This window comes from Erpetoichthys calabaricus, chromosome 16 (assembly GCF_900747795.2).
Source record: "Erpetoichthys calabaricus chromosome 16, fErpCal1.3, whole genome shotgun sequence".
NCBI lineage: Eukaryota > Metazoa > Chordata > Cladistia > Polypteriformes > Polypteridae > Erpetoichthys > Erpetoichthys calabaricus.
Genome location: NC_041409.2, coordinates 71,481,341 through 71,497,252, shown reverse-complemented (window position 1 = coordinate 71,497,252; position 15,912 = coordinate 71,481,341). Strand labels below are relative to the sequence as shown.

General features: G+C 37.3%; 1 protein-coding gene across 2 annotated transcripts in view; it reads left to right on the top strand.

Moving 5' to 3' along the window:
- Positions 1-12,704: 12,704 nt before the first annotated feature.
- Positions 12,705-15,912, top strand: part of rpap1 (RNA polymerase II associated protein 1) — a 90,018-nt gene continuing 86,810 nt past the window's right edge. The window contains exon 1 of one of the 2 annotated variants that reach the window (XM_028821450.2): positions 12,705-12,805. The gene's annotated coding sequence lies outside the window, so the exon portion shown is untranslated. The remainder of the gene's footprint in view (positions 12,806-15,912) is intronic. The other variant, XM_028821449.2, reaches the window with a different exon arrangement.

Sequence of the window (15,912 nt, the reverse complement as noted above, 5' to 3'; positions counted from 1 at the left end):
TGTTGTATTGTTAATAAAATATGGTTTAATTAAATTTGTAAATCATTCCATACTGTTTTTATTTACATTTTAATGTTATGTTATGTGTAATATATGTAATGTTTATGTTACTAAAATGTCTGAAAGAGCGATAATAAAACAATTAAAGAACAGCACTTACAAGGCCTTCTGTGCATAAATCCACTGGACTGGTATTTGTCTGCTGGCCATGAACTAAGTCCTTTGTGATTAGCCCTTGGTGACAGTGGAGTTTAACAGATGAACTATAAATGCTGGAACCACTTTCCTGGCTCTTTTTGGTTATTGGGTTCATTGGTTTATCTCCTGTAGTTTGTGCATACAAATGAATTTTAATTTTCCTGAAATAGTCTGCGTTAATATGCAGTGAACAAAGCTACATAAAAATATGAAATGGTTTGACAAACCTTCTCCTGTAGATAAGTCTAGCCCATGGATTGTTGAGTAAGATTAGTGCTTAACAAAGAGTGAAAGGGCCTCTGCTTAGGCAGTTGATAGAAAAGTACAACATATCTGTGTAGGTTTGGAAATATGGAGATTTACACACTTGCACGATGCACTAGTTTGAACACTGGTCATGCCAACGCCAGAAATTATACTCGTGCTTGTCTCTGTCTTGGTCTAAAAAAGGTTTACATCCTTGAGTTACATTCATTTTACCTATTTATTTATTTTTTTATTTGCTTTTAGCTATTTTTTTTGTTAAATTCTGTAATCTGATATTTTGCTTTTTATGCTGTATTTCAAGTTTTTGAATTATCAAGGATTTCTTACACATGGTAATTTAGCTTGGTATTTATCTTGTTGTTATCCTTTTTCTTTATATTTTAAGCCAAAGGCAGCAGGGCCTTCTGAAGGTGTAGCTGGCCAAAGGTAAAAGATGTCTCAAACTAGTTCTGAGGCATTAACACCAGCTTCAGTTGTTAAAATACCCTTGAAATTTATTTGTTGCAAGTTCTAGTTTTTGATTGTTCAGATTTTTGGATTTTTCTGTTCTTGTTTTTACATTTCATTTTTTGTCTTTGTCCTTTTACCCAGGAAACACTTTTACCCAGGAAACTTACAAGATCAGGATATGTTATTTTAGGAGGCCCAGACCCCTCATGGACCCCGTGATCATCAGAGGTGACTGTGTGCAGATCATGCAGACCTATAAATATCTGGGAGTGCAGCTGGATGATAAATTAGACTGGACTGCCAATACTGATGCTCTGTGCAAGAAAGGACAGAGCCGGTTATACTTCCTTAGAAGGCTGGCGTCCTTCAACATCTGCAATAAGATGCTGCAGATGTTCTATCAGACGGTTGTAGCGAGCGCCCTCTTCTACACGGTGGTGTGCTGGGGAGGCAACATTAAGAAGAAGGATGCCTCACGCCTGGACAAACTGGTGAGGAAGGCAGGCTCTATTGTTGGCATGGAGCTGGACAGTTTAACATCTGTGGCAGAGCGACTGGCGCTCAGCAGGCTCCTATCAATTATGGAAAATCCACTGCATCCACTAAATAGTATCATCACCAGACAGAAGAGCAGCTTCAGCGACAGGCTGCTGTCACTGTCCTGCTCCACTGACAGATTGAGGAGATCGTTCCTCCCCCAAACTATGCGACTCTTCAATTCCACCCGGGGGGGTAAACATTAACATTTAACATTATACATAGTTATTGTCTGTTTTTTACCTGCATTATTATCAATCTTTAATTTAATATTGTTTATTGTATCAGTATGCTGCTGCTGGAGAATGTGAATTTCCCCTTGGGATTAATAAAGTATCTATCTATCTATCTATCTATCTATCTATCTATCTATCTATCTATCTATCTATCTATCTATCTATCTATCTATCTATCTATCTATCATTTGGATTTGTCTATTTTGCCTATTTGAGGTAACATTTACTCTTTTCTAGATCTTTCTTCAAACCAATTTTGTTATTACATAGAAAGCTCTAGTTTGTTCTTTTGAGCTAGGAGTGTATATGGTTCCGTGCTTCATTTTTGGGATTAATAAGTGTTAGCCTATTTGTGTGTGCAGGCTACCAGCCTGAGTTTAAGATTCAGGATCAGGCCTACTTTCGTGCTTCTGAGGTCTAGCTTACGTATTCAGGCATGTTTTTGAGTTTGTTGGCCCAAATTCAACAGCAGTCTTTTTCCAATTGCAAATATCAATCTCTGCAAGACTTTTCAAAATAAAAATGCAAGTTATGCACAATATTAACCATCTTATATCAAGCATATATATTAATGGTAATATAAGGTAACATAATATTCTCAAACCAGCTTATTGACATTCAGTGTTGAAGATACTAGTAGCATCAGCCACAAGCCAGTAGCCAATTCTTTTTTATATTCTTTCATAGACTTAAAGGTCAAAATGATCAGATAAATGGAATACAGCATTCACTCCATTTTCTAAAACTTCTTTTTCAAAACGGGTTTGTTTATCTGGAAGCAATACTGGCAGCATCATGCAACAGTCAGTCCAGTGTCATTCCAATGCAGGCTACTCTCAGACACATATCCATTCATGTATAATGAGCCAGTTTAGAATCACCACTTAGTCTTTGGCCCGAAAAGGTCATGTAGAAACAGGAAAAAATGTGGAATTGAACTTAGGTCATTGGAGCACTGAAACAGTGTGCTTCCCTAAGATAAAACAAATAAAACAATATCTATAAACTAACTATATAATGTACATGTGTCTTGTGCTTAATGTGTTTAATGTGTCGTAGGAGAGGCAGTACCTAATGTTCTGTTTGATACAGGAGATCTGATTGCACTCCGCATTTGGGGGCCTACTCACGTGTAAATAATCCAAAGAAGACAGATGTAGTGGTTGGATAGAGTACTATCTGAGATATAATCTAGCCATAAAATACTGCATATAATTGGCAGACACTTTTACCCAGGAAACTTACAAGATCAGAATATGTTACAATTATTTTCCAGTTGGAGAAACTGATAGGTTAAGTGATCCATTTAGGATCACACAGTGAATTAGAGGTACAGTAGTATACAGCCCAGAGTCCTAGTCATCATGTCACCATGTCAACCCGCCTGCCTAATAATGGATTAACTTTTGGAGGTGAGATTTTAAAACTTATTAAGAAGTAGTGTTCCTAAGACTGCAATATGTTCATGCTTTGGGTATTAATCATAAACACTTTGTACTTTTGGAATTTGTTAATTAACCTCATCTTTCATTAATGCGCAGAAATGCAACAGTAATATGTTTTAGCCTACTGAACCCATGATTAATTTAATAATACTGTGTTTAAGAACTAATATAATAATAAATGATATAAGTGAAGTATATTCAATTAACTACTTTTTGTATAGACATTATATGTTTCAGGGTGGCACGGTGGCGCAGTGGTAGCGCTGCTGCCTCGTAGTAAGGAGACCTGGGTTCGCTTCCCGGGTCCTCCCTGCATGGAGTTTGCATATTGTCCCCATGTCTGTGTGGGTTCCCTCTGGGTGCTCTGGTTTCCTCCCACAGTCCAAAGACATGCAGGTTAGGTGCATTGGTGATCCTAAATTGTCCCTAGTGTGTGCTTGGTGTGTGTGTGTGCCCTGCAGTGGGCTGGCACCCTGCCCAGGGTTTGTGTCCTACCTTGTGCCCTGTGCTGGTTGGGATTGGCTCCAGCAGACCCCGTATTAGGATATAGCGGGTTGGAAAATGACTGACATCATATGTTTCCATCAAAGTGTCTGAATTTTCTTCCATTGTCAGTAAATGAATGGTTTTGTCTGTGTATGCTTTGTGATGAGCTATTTAAGGCTAACTGCTGCATTATTCCCATTTCTGGTGGGTTGTGTTGCCATGCTGTTCATGCGAGGGCAGGTCTGTTCAGAAAAAAGATGCATATAACATACATACATAGAGACATCTTCATTCATATGACTAGAAAGAGAACTTTTAATTGAAGGAGAAAAAGAGCTCAGCAGAGGTTACATTGCAGGGAGTGCATTCATCAAGCCTTTCATCAGAAACTCTTTATAGATAAAAAGAAGCAGATGATGTAACCCCTGCAGGCGTAAAATTGACTAGTAATCTAAAAATCTTTATGCTGTAGAGTACACAAATTAAGACCAGAAATCATGCAATATGTTACAATGTCCTGATTATAATAATGAAATGGGTTTCCACACATCCATAACAAGCAAATTCTTGATACATACTGCATAGACCAAAGCAGCATGACTCTACTTGAGGGCAAGAGAATTATTGCAGACAGTCCAACCAACACTTCACAAGCCTAATTATTTGAATATCTAGAAAAATTGACCACTTCTACAGTGCTAGCTAGACAGAATAACAAACATACAGACAGCAGACAAACACATAGATAGATAGATAGATAGATAGATAGATAGATAGATAGATAGATAGATAGATAGATAGATAGATAGATAGATAGATAGATAGATAGATAGATACTAGCTTTCATTACACCTGCCTCTCTAATTAGAATCCATCTCTTACTGTGAAGTGAACATGTCTTCTAAATAAACAGCTTTCTCCTACTTCTGCTCTGTCTCACTATAAAATCCGTTTGGTGTGAATTTCATTTTCCTTGGAAAATACAAAAACAAATTTCAGTAGACAAGCATAAATTAGCGCTTCTCAGTAATCAGAATTACTCTTTCATTTTTCTTCTGAATACTTTTTTAAAACTGCCTCTTCAAAATAAGCACACAGGTGCCAATGACACCGAGTTAGCTGTTGGCTAACATTTGATTTACACCTCATTTGCACCTCAGTTTCCTGATTGTTAAAGGAAAAAGGAAAAGTTATGGACTCAGACTCCTAAGAAGAGAGTGGTGAAAATTATTCCAAACAACAATAAACTTATTTCTGCATTTTACAAAGAGGCAGAGCTCACACTCCTTGTAATTTCTACAACTGCAAACTAAGAGCTGACATAAGCCACCCCCAAATGACCAATCAGATGTTAACAGTAGTGGACAAGACTTTTAGCTCCGGGCTGTATTACCAGGACTTCGCACTTTTCATGTTTCTTACATCCTTATCCATGAATGAAAAACTTTGACCACATCCAAGAAAATACATAAACAATAAGATTACTGATTCTCTCTTTAGAGATTAATTGGTTTAAATCTTTGGAAAACTATCTGCATATTACCTAAATAGCATACATTTACTTACATACTGCACATTCATTTTTAAAACAATCCAAACTAATTTTAGCACTGCAAGAGACTGAAGACTACACAGGTAGCAGTCAACAAAAAAGCAGTAAACAACCCTGGACAGGGTGCCAGACCTCCACAGTACCCACTCTCACTCATACAATTACAATATAGAATCCATCCAGTATCCAACCCGTTATATCCTAACTACAGGGTCACGGGTGTCTGCTGGAGCCAATCCCAGCCAACACAGGGTGCAAGGCAGGAAACAAACCTTGCACAGGGCACCAGCCCACCACAGGGCACACACACACACACACCAAGCACACACTAGGGACAATTTAGGATCGCCAATGCACCTACCCTGCATGTCTTTGGACTGTGGGAGGAAACCGGAGCACCTGGATGAAACCCACGCAGACACTGGGAGAACATGCAAACTCCATGCAGGGAGGACCCGGGAAGCGAACCTGGGTCACCTAACTGCGAGGCAGCAGTGCTACCCATTGCGCCACCGTGCCGCCTTATAGAATTACAAATAAAGGTAATTTATAGGTTGTTAGGGATGTGAAGAAAGAACTGGAATACCGTTCTGCTAGAGACAGGTGGCTAACAGTAATAGCAGTAGTCACTAGGAAAAAGCCTAAACCAAAAAACAAAGCAGAGATCAAAACCAAGAAGTCAGAGAGACTTTTCTTGAAGGCAAACATAAACCCAAAAACAACATTGAGAAAAACTGCCTAAAGTTTGATTACTAAGAAAACCTTTAAGAAAGAAATCCACTACCAAGTTTTTGGGACTTTATTTGTGATCTTGGATGGAAAGATTACCTGCTAAGTATATCTTGTTCATTACCTTGGGAATGCTACAACAAAAACCAAAATGATAGCACCCATGAGAAACTAAGAGGGCGTCAGAAGAAACACTAAATTATTTTAACACAATTAAACACCCTTTAGAAACAAGACAGTTTTCAAAATTTGGGTTGCTCATGTTTCAAAACTCAAACCTGGGGAAATAACAGTAAGAAAGCATAAGGGGAAGCTCAGAAAAATGACAATAAAATAATTTCATAAAAAAATACCAAGATAAAAAAAGACACAGGCATGTAAAGAATGTGCAAGAGTCATATAGACAACAACCAACCGAGGATTTGAACCCAGAATGCTGATCTTTTATCTAGCATTATCCACTGCACCATTCATTTCACAATCTTTTAAAGATGTTTGCAATGCTTTTATGTAAGCATATACAATAGACTGCAAGTCTGGCATTGTGCCCTTAGTTGTTCTTTGCCTACTCTCAACTGTATTGTTTTTGACTTCAAGTACTTGAGGGGCCATGGGAGTTTGTGACTCCATGATCCATGTTATTGTATAGCTGAAAAACACTGCATGTCCACTTAACCTGAGATGATTTACAGTGAACACTGCAAGAGAAAGTCATTTTTCTGTCACTGTAGTATGCTGCTTGAACCTAGTGCTTGTAGAGTGAGCATTGAGCTTGCATTCTAGCTATTAAGTCTAATCCCTTTGAGGAAGATGTGGGACTCTCTCATTTTGACTTCTCTACTGTTTCTTCTTTTATAAAGAAGGGTAATCAACAATACAATACAATACAGTTTATTTTTGTATAGCCCAAAATCGCACAGGAAGTGCCGCAATGGGCTTTAACAGGCCCTGCCTCTTGACAGCCCCCCAGCCTTGACTCTCTAAGAAGACAAGGAAAAACTCCCAAAAAAACCTTGTAGGGAAAAAATGGAAGAAACCTTGGGAAAGGCAGCGAATGCTTAAAGATGGCATTTCTACTGTTTTCTGAGGTTGTTTTCTTTGTTCAGGTCCTCTTGGGCAGTGTATGAAGCAGTTAGGACATAGTCAAGAGATCAGTTGCCACAGATGGAGGGATTTAAGTAATTTGGGGTCTTGTTTGCAATTAAGATTGAATAGGATTAGTAGATTGGCCAAGAGAATAGTGCTGCAGATGCATAAATGTGTGTGAGACCAAACACATAGCACAAACACTAAATTTACTCAGTAGTCTACATATTCATTATAAATTATAGCCATGAGCTTAGAATATTTTCAAAAATGAGAGGCCATTTGATGTGAGTAAAAGAGGTGGTCTCAGTATATGTGATGAATCTGGGGTTTGGCATACTGTAATAGGAGGACCTTCAGTTAGAATAAGATGGTTTGAATACTTACGAGGGTCTCTTTTCGGTGCCTTCTACCTTCCATGTATCTGACATGGCTCCCTGGAAAAAGACCATGACAACCTGAACGGGTTCTGTCTCTCAAGTGGCTTGCAAATTGCCCAGGAGGAACTGCAGACAGCTGCTGGGGAAGAACAAGTCTGGCCTGAATTACCTGGACATTTACCACTGTGATCTTCATAAGAAGATGCTATACAGGAAATTAGATAACAGACAGAATTGCAAGATTTAGATTCCTATTATATTTAACCAGGAATATTGTAAATTCCATGCAACAGCACCCAATGCATCTGTTAAAAAATCTGTTACAAGTCTTAGGTATAACACGTAAATTTAAGTGTCTGAATTATGGCTAGTATAATATTTTGGAGAAAAAGATAGTTAAAATGAATTTACTTAAAGAATTTAAATAGATTACATTTAAGGAAAACAATATTACATGGGGTAAAACAATCAATGACACTTTTTTAAAGAAAAAAGTGCAATAAAGTCTCCAAACACATTCTGGAAGAGTGTACAGTAGATTATGGAAAACAGTTTTGACCAGTATTGGAATACATTACTCCATTTTAGGAATAACTAAAGAGCCAGATGGTTAAAGACTCTTTCCAAAAATTCTAGTCTTTAGATCAGCTGTGCATTGAGTCATTCAAGGATTCTAAAGAGTCATTTGATCAGAGTGATCAAATGATGTAAAACTTCTGCACTGTTCTGCATACGATTAAACTCTTAAGAGGGCTAGAATACCAATGTTCTCACAACCTTGTAGTGGGTGCAGCAATGTGCTGTATCGGTGCGTGCTCCTAACCTCTCTCTCCCTCTCTCAAACATTTAAAATTATGCTGAATATCATGATCAGACAAACCAGGTCAAGCTACATGACTTAAACATGGCTAGATGGTGAGGGAGTGGTAGATTTGAATATGTAACCTTATGGGTTTGGGGTATTTCATTAGCTGCTGGACAAATGGCCCACACTGCCTAATGGCTTAAATCTTGGGGTGCTACAGCTCACTTACATTACATTTATTTGTTTGGCTGACACCTTTATCCAAGACAACTTACAAAATTTGAAATACCATTGGTTACATTGCGTTTATTTTTCCAGTTGGAACACAGGCAGCTGAAATGACTTGCTCATGGTTACACAGTGTCAGTATTGGAAATTTGAACTTACAACTTCAAGGTCCAAAGTCTGAAGTTTCATCCACTATGCCAAACCGACCTTCAAAGCTCAGAGACCCTAGTGTACCTGTTTACACTAGTTACGCCACATAAATCTCTTATTAATTTTCCACTTGTTTTATTCTTTAATCTTTGGTCTTCAACCCCACTTCTAATCTGTGTCAGACATGTTTGTGTAAGGGACATCGGGAGGGCTTTTGTAATAGTTGTAGGTTGACGCTGTCACTATCATCACCTTCTTGTGCTTAGATCTGACTGGAGAACTGCTGACATCACTTCTGCCCCAACTGGAAGCCCCACCATGTCTGGTCCATAAAAGAACAAACAGCAGAGGAAGAGTTCAGTCTAAATAAACATGCATCTGAACAAGATGTTCTTTTTATATTTCAACTGTGTGTTTAATTTTCCCTTTTCTCAAATATCACTTTGGCACCAAAACCTAACATTATACTGGGTTTCACCAACTGGTGCCCTGAACCATCATTCCTGTTATTTCCTATAACTTTACATATGTAACATTTTAAATGTATATTCAGTCTTCATCTTCTTACATAAACCATTGGTATGTTTCCTGCATTTTTCCTTCTTCTATGTATTGTAAGTAAAAAGTTTTCCTTGCTTTTGATGATTTTTAAATTACTTTCTAGATCCATTAATTCTACTGCATATGAGATGTGTCATATAAAATGTTTCAATATTTAAAAGACAGCAAGAGGAACAATTATGTAGTAGTGAAGACTCTTACTTCACAGATTATGCATCCTGGTGTTATATCCAGCCCCTTGTCATTGTTTGCATGTTCTTCCTTGTCTGCCTGGGCTTTTCTCTGAGCACTGCTGTTTTGTTTTCATATTACAAGAACATGTAGATTAGTTTGATTGGTGAATCTAAATTGTGATGAGTGAGCAAGGCAATGTTGGGTGAGTGAGTGTGACTTGCAAAGGATAGGAACCTTACATATGGTTAGTGCTAACTGGACACTTGATTCTGCCAGTGCAAACACTGGCTCATTTTAACCCTGAACTAGGAAAACAATTTGGAAAATGGGTGGATGAACAGGAAGCCTAAATGAGGTATAGCAGGAAAAGCAATTATCAAGGGATATGCAACATTACAAATAATAGAGGTGACAAATGTACACCAGAAGTTGTAGATCAATGCAACGTCAAAGTTCATCAATGTAGCATGATAAAGCACATCAATAGTTCAATTATGAACTATTCAACACACCACTTACACTTTATAAGCCAAAGCGATGTAAGCAGAAAGCTCTTATGGTAAGTTGCATGATCACGCTGAATATAAATTATGTACATTAGTAAATTTTGAATACTAAGTAGGTAAAATGTTGCTGCATTGATCAGTGAATTCATTTTTTGTATTATTTGAAAAAAAATCATCCCACTAAAGATTGAAGCTAAAAACTTTGAATTCTTGAAGGCTTTATATGTTTTATTGTCCAATAGCATGAAATAGCAGGAAGCAATGCTGCATCAAAGCTTTTGGGTGTGTGTGTGTTTGTGTGTGAATATGTTCTGTGATGCATTAGTGTCCCTATTGTGGGTCTTACCTGCCTAGGCTCCTTGTAAAGCACTTCCTGTTTGGGTTGCACTTTCCCTTGCATATTGTGGACTGATTTTTTTTTCTGTCAGATTGATAAGCATTTTGGAGGGGAATTCTCTTTATATTAAGGATTTGTTCATTTTCACGAAATCATTTGGCTTGTTTATTTTTTGACTTTAATGTCTGTATTGTTTTTTTCTTTTTTTCTAATTGATGTAGCTAATATATGTGTATGTTCGTATGTAATGCATTTGGTATCTATATACTATTAATTTATTTACTGTGAAACACAGCTCTTCTTTTATTTGCTTCCATTTGCAATGAATGCTGCTAGCATAGCATCGGGCATACTAGCCCAAAACTTGTTTTAAATGACATGGCTGCTTATGCTAATTTTTATTATAGTGCAATTGAACGTTTGTACAATGAACGTACAATACAAAGATCTGTAGTCCCAACTGAGCTGGTAATTCTAACGCGCCCTAAATAAGTATATATTTTATTCCTCGTTTTTAGAACAGGTAGGTTCAATACACCATAGACATAGAAGCACTAGACGCCTCATGACCAGCAGCATCGTACGTCAATGTCACCGCCATATTACGAGTGGCACTGCTGTGGAGTGAAGTCATGGATAAAGATGCCACACGCATGTGCTGCTTGGGATTGTACAAACCGTTGTGCGCTCCAAACCAGATCACAGGGATTACATTTCATAGGTAAAGCTGAACAATTGTTTTGGTTATATTTGGCCATTACAAAATCCCATTTTATAATCTTAACTTTAGCTATGCCAGGCTAAGCTAGCAAAGCTATGCATTTATGTGCTCAAGTGAGCCTCCAAACAAAGTTTTGGTTAAATGTATTTAGTCACTAACTATGTAGATTGTTGTTAGCTGTTAACATTTCTCAAACTTTGAAAGTTTCCCAAAGAAATCCACCTCAGGAAGCAGTGGGAGGTAGCTCTTAGATGGGATTTTGAGAAAGCTGTCCTGTGATGTGTGCTGTGCTAGTTTGGTAACAGATGCTGTACCGGCATCATATGATCAAGCTACCACTTGCTCACATTAAAAAAATAAAGGAGGTTTGATGATTCCTTCTGAGGGTACAGTCAAGGTGGTCAAAGTAGCTGAACGTGTTATCCGACAGTCGACATTAGGGCAAGCTGTCAGTGTATCTTTGCTCAATCAGTTTGTTCGGGCTGGGATTGGTTCAGATGATGTGTTTTTTCTCAAGGAGCACATTGAGGAAACACAGTTTGAAATTAACAGCCATCATTTTATGCTCATGTCTTTAGTTGTGTCTGTCTTCCACAAACTAAGGCTGCACCATATTACAAGGCTGAATACTCTCAAATTACAGAGTGGCAACACACGGAAAAATCTATGTAAGACAGTTCTGTTTCATGGATTTTAGATCCTATCCTGTATATATTTAAGTAACCACATTGTGTGTGTGCGCGTGTGTGTGTGTGAGAGAGAGAGAGATTGAGAGAGGAATGAGTGAAATGTTTTCAGAAATTATTAAGCCAATTTGTATACAATAAAATTGTTTATTTTTGTCATTGAGTGTATCATTTCACTGTTAAAAGAAAGACAAACAAAGATAACTGGCAGTAACAGTGCAAAATTCACAATTAGTATGCCAGTTTGAAAAGATAAGTTTTGAGGGTAGTTTTAAAATGTGTTATTAAATCGAGCTGACGTATATGAGAGGGAAGAGAATTCCAGAGTTGAGGAGCACAATGAGAGACGCTCGAGCTCCCATAGAACAGAGTTTGATGTGCGGTACAGGAAGTAGAGCTGCAGATGAGGATCTGAGGGAGCGAGAGGAGTGTAAGTCTGGAGGAGATCAGTGAGGTAGCGGGGAGCTTTAAATGTTAGGAGCATTGTTTTGTATTGTATTCTGTAGTTAACAGGGAGCCAGTGAAGTTGAGAGGGAATAGGTGTAATATGTTCAGTGGACTTAGAACAGCAGGTTATTATCCTGGCAGTAGAATTTTGAATAAGTTGTAAGCGATGGATAAGTTTTTGTGGGATGCCAGATAGAATTGCATTACAGTAATCTATGCGTGAGGTGCCTAGGGCATTAACCAATACTTCAGTACTATGTTGCGTAAGAACAGGACAAGGGTCTAGAAATGTTTCGGAGATGGAAGAAGGCAGTCCGAGAAATGTTACTTATATGAGAGGAATTATTTAATAATAATATTATTATTATGTAATAATTGTCATTATTATTGTATAAATGGATATAAATAATTGCATTTAAACGATTCGCCAAAATCTGCTGTATGTAAACGATACTGTTTTTTCATCAGAAAACCTGGTTTCCACGTTTACCTGTATTAGTTTAAATGGCACTTTTGCCACTCGCAATATGGCGTACGCGCTAACGTATCGTGTCGACTGGGCAACACAGTGAATGCGGCGTCTATCTATATATGTCTACTCTATGCAATACACCTTCAAGTGTCTTGCAACGCAGTAAAACTTTTTTCAGACTGCTCAACAGCGGAACTGAGGTAATGAGTGACGCAATCAAACCCTTTCGACCTCTTGGATGTGATTGGGCAGCTGTGACGTATGGCGGAAGTCAATGCTCTGTGCGGGGCGGAAGTGAATCCTGCACGTTGTATGTAAACTAAAGGACTTGTAGTGGTGGAGGTATTGAAAGGTAAGAGAGCAGATCTTCCGTAATTTGTAACAATATACATACTATTAAATGATGTTGCTGGAATAACTAGAATTTGTTGGATTGATTTGGTTTGCAGCGTCAGACGCGTGGTTGGCTTGCTTGCGCTCTCCCCATCTTTTTGTCTGTCACTTTTGTATTAGCAGACATGCATGCCATCCAGGGTTACTTCTTGCCTTGTACATTATGCTGCCAGAAAATGCTGTACTTTCCCAGGAGTCTCTGAAGTAAAAGGAATGTTCAGAAAATAGTTGTGCAACTGCCTTAATTGTAAATAATAAAACACAACTCGCACCGTGCACGACTGCGATTACTTTTTTGTCCGTTGCATGTAAGAGGGCTGGTGTTCATTCATTGTACACTCTTTCATAATTGTTATATTAATTTCTTCCATTCTGCCACTCGTTCTTAATGTTTCTATACATTTACTTAATTCTGAGAGCTTTTGGCCAACAGAATTGCTTGTCCTACTCATAAATATTTTGAACAACGATAAAAGTTTGATTTATAGTGTAGACACAATGCTTTGTTTGAGATACCCATTCAGTTGCTCTTGCTTTCATATCTAATGTGACCAGTGATGTATCTAGAATTTGGTGGACTCTTTAAAAAAAAAAAAAAAAAAAATCCAATTAAGAAATGATTAGCATTGGATAAGATATGTCAATCCTATAAGGTACAATAAAAGGTCAGTAATTAAGCTGTGTGCAGGTATAGGAACGATAACACCATTGTTAACCTTTTCATTATGATATTAGGCAGGCAAGCATATCAATAATAAATAAAGCCTTGCAAAACAGCAAATGTGCGGTTACCATGGGACCCCCTTCCATGCAACTGCCCCATCAGGACTGCCTGTAGACAGCCCACTGAATGTCACCATTATTGACGTCCGTTTGACATTCCTGTTGTTTTGTTTACCAGCTCATTTCTACGTGGCTCCACGAGTTGATTTAAGAGTTCACAGAATTCCACCTTTCTTATTTTTTAATTTTATGACATATAACCAAGCTTGTATATCACTTTCGAAATTGATGAATCATGAATGGTGGTTTTTACATTAAAATATAAGTATAAGATCTTTAGTACAGTTGTGTTAATCACAAGACATGGAATCTTAGGAACAATAATAATAATAAGAGAAACTAAAACTTAATATTTAATTGCAGACTTTTAGTTGACCAAATAGTTAAGGTAATATGTTGATTAAAGTGAATGGAGTATTGCTTTGGTATCAAATAGAAATCATGGATGAAGAGAAATGGAAATAATGCTTGCTTAAAAAAAAAAAGTCATGCCTTGCATGAATGGAGGCTTTAGAAGGGGCTTGTACATGTTCTCCTCTGTGATTTTGATGGGTAAGTAGTACCTGAAAGACAAGAACTTCTCAGAGAGGTATCTATATCTGAAATGGAATATGAACTTTTATCAACCCAAAGCTGGTGGTATTACCATTTTTCTATGAATATATCATATCTGAAAATATTCAAATATATAATAGAAATGTTAATGTTCAAATAATTTTGATTTTTTTTCTTTCTTTGTACCTTTATAGGCAGCAATCACTCTCTCGAAATCAAACAAACTTTATTATAGTTCCTCTTACAGAAAAGGCTATCACAATATGCTTGAAATTGGTCCAAATTATGACAGACAGATAGTACTCTGTTTGTGCCAAGGGAAATTTTGCTTTTACAGAATCTTAACAAGTACAATAACAAAATAGAACAACAACCCATCCTGAAACACACAGTTACAAAAAAGATGTAACAACTATTGGCTAATATTAAAAGACAGCAAAGCATTATATATAGACAGTGAGGCATTATGAAGTCATTTTGCAGTATGTACAATGGAGCCTCAGTAGTGTTTCTTGACACACTGCTTTTGAATAAATTGTTTGCTAAAAAAACTCAATGCTATGATATTATAGAGAGGATGTGTAGCTTTGTTAATAATGGTCATCAGGTTTGTCTTCATTCTGTCCTTCGCTACTTCCCCAGTGGGTCAAGCGTGTCCCTTAAAGGAGCCTGCTTTCCTCATTAGCATGTTGATTTGGTGGACTAGTGTTGAAGTGATACTACCAGCCTACCACATTATATTACTACTATATATGCTACATATAATTGTTCAGTTATCTGGCAAATTCTCTTTTTGTCTTGACAATTTTAGTATAAACTTACATTTCTTTATCATGTCATCAGCAAGCTATGGAGTGGCCTCCTGAGTTTTACCAATTTTTGCTCAAGTTGTGTACAAAGAGGCCTAATTGTATACAAATTATACCTCTTTGTCAAAATTGTGCTGTAAAGCACCCTGAAATCCATCCATTTTCTAAACCCTTCTTATACATCAATATGGGATTGAACGGACTTGGACTATATTGAGTAGCAACACTGAGTACAAGGTAAGTACCAGGACTTACATACTAGGACAATGAGCCAGTTGCAAGGCAATTTACGGTTGATATTTAACATTATAGGATAGCTTGATCGTGAAATGATTATGGGTTCTAGTTCATGAATCCTGGATTATGTGTTCAAGTCCAGCACTTGGTCATCCTCTTTGTGTTTTAGTTTCACCTCCAAAATAATGCTCTTGCTAGAATTAAAAAAAACTGAAGTCTGCAATAGTAGTTAAAAGAAGTAATATAAAATACTTGTTTTTCTTCTTCTTAATTTCTTGCTAAAATTAAGCTGCTAATGTATATAGCATCATATTTAAAAAATACATCTGTCTGTGTGAAACAACAACAACAACAGCATTTATTTATATAGCACATTTTCATACAAAAAAGTAGCTCAAAGTGCTTTACATAATGAAGAAAAGAAAAATAAAAGACAAAATAAGAAATTAAAATAAGACAACATTAGTTAACATAGAAAAAGAGTAAAGTCCGATGGCCAGGGGGGACAGAAAAAACAAAAAAAACTCCAGACGGCTGGAGAAAAAAATAAAATCTGCAGGGGTTCCAGGCCACGAGACCGCCCAGTCCCCTCTGGGCATTCTACCTAACAAAAATGAAATAGTCCTCTTTGTGTTTAAGGTTCTCACGGAAGGACTTGATGATGGTGGTCATGCAGACTTCT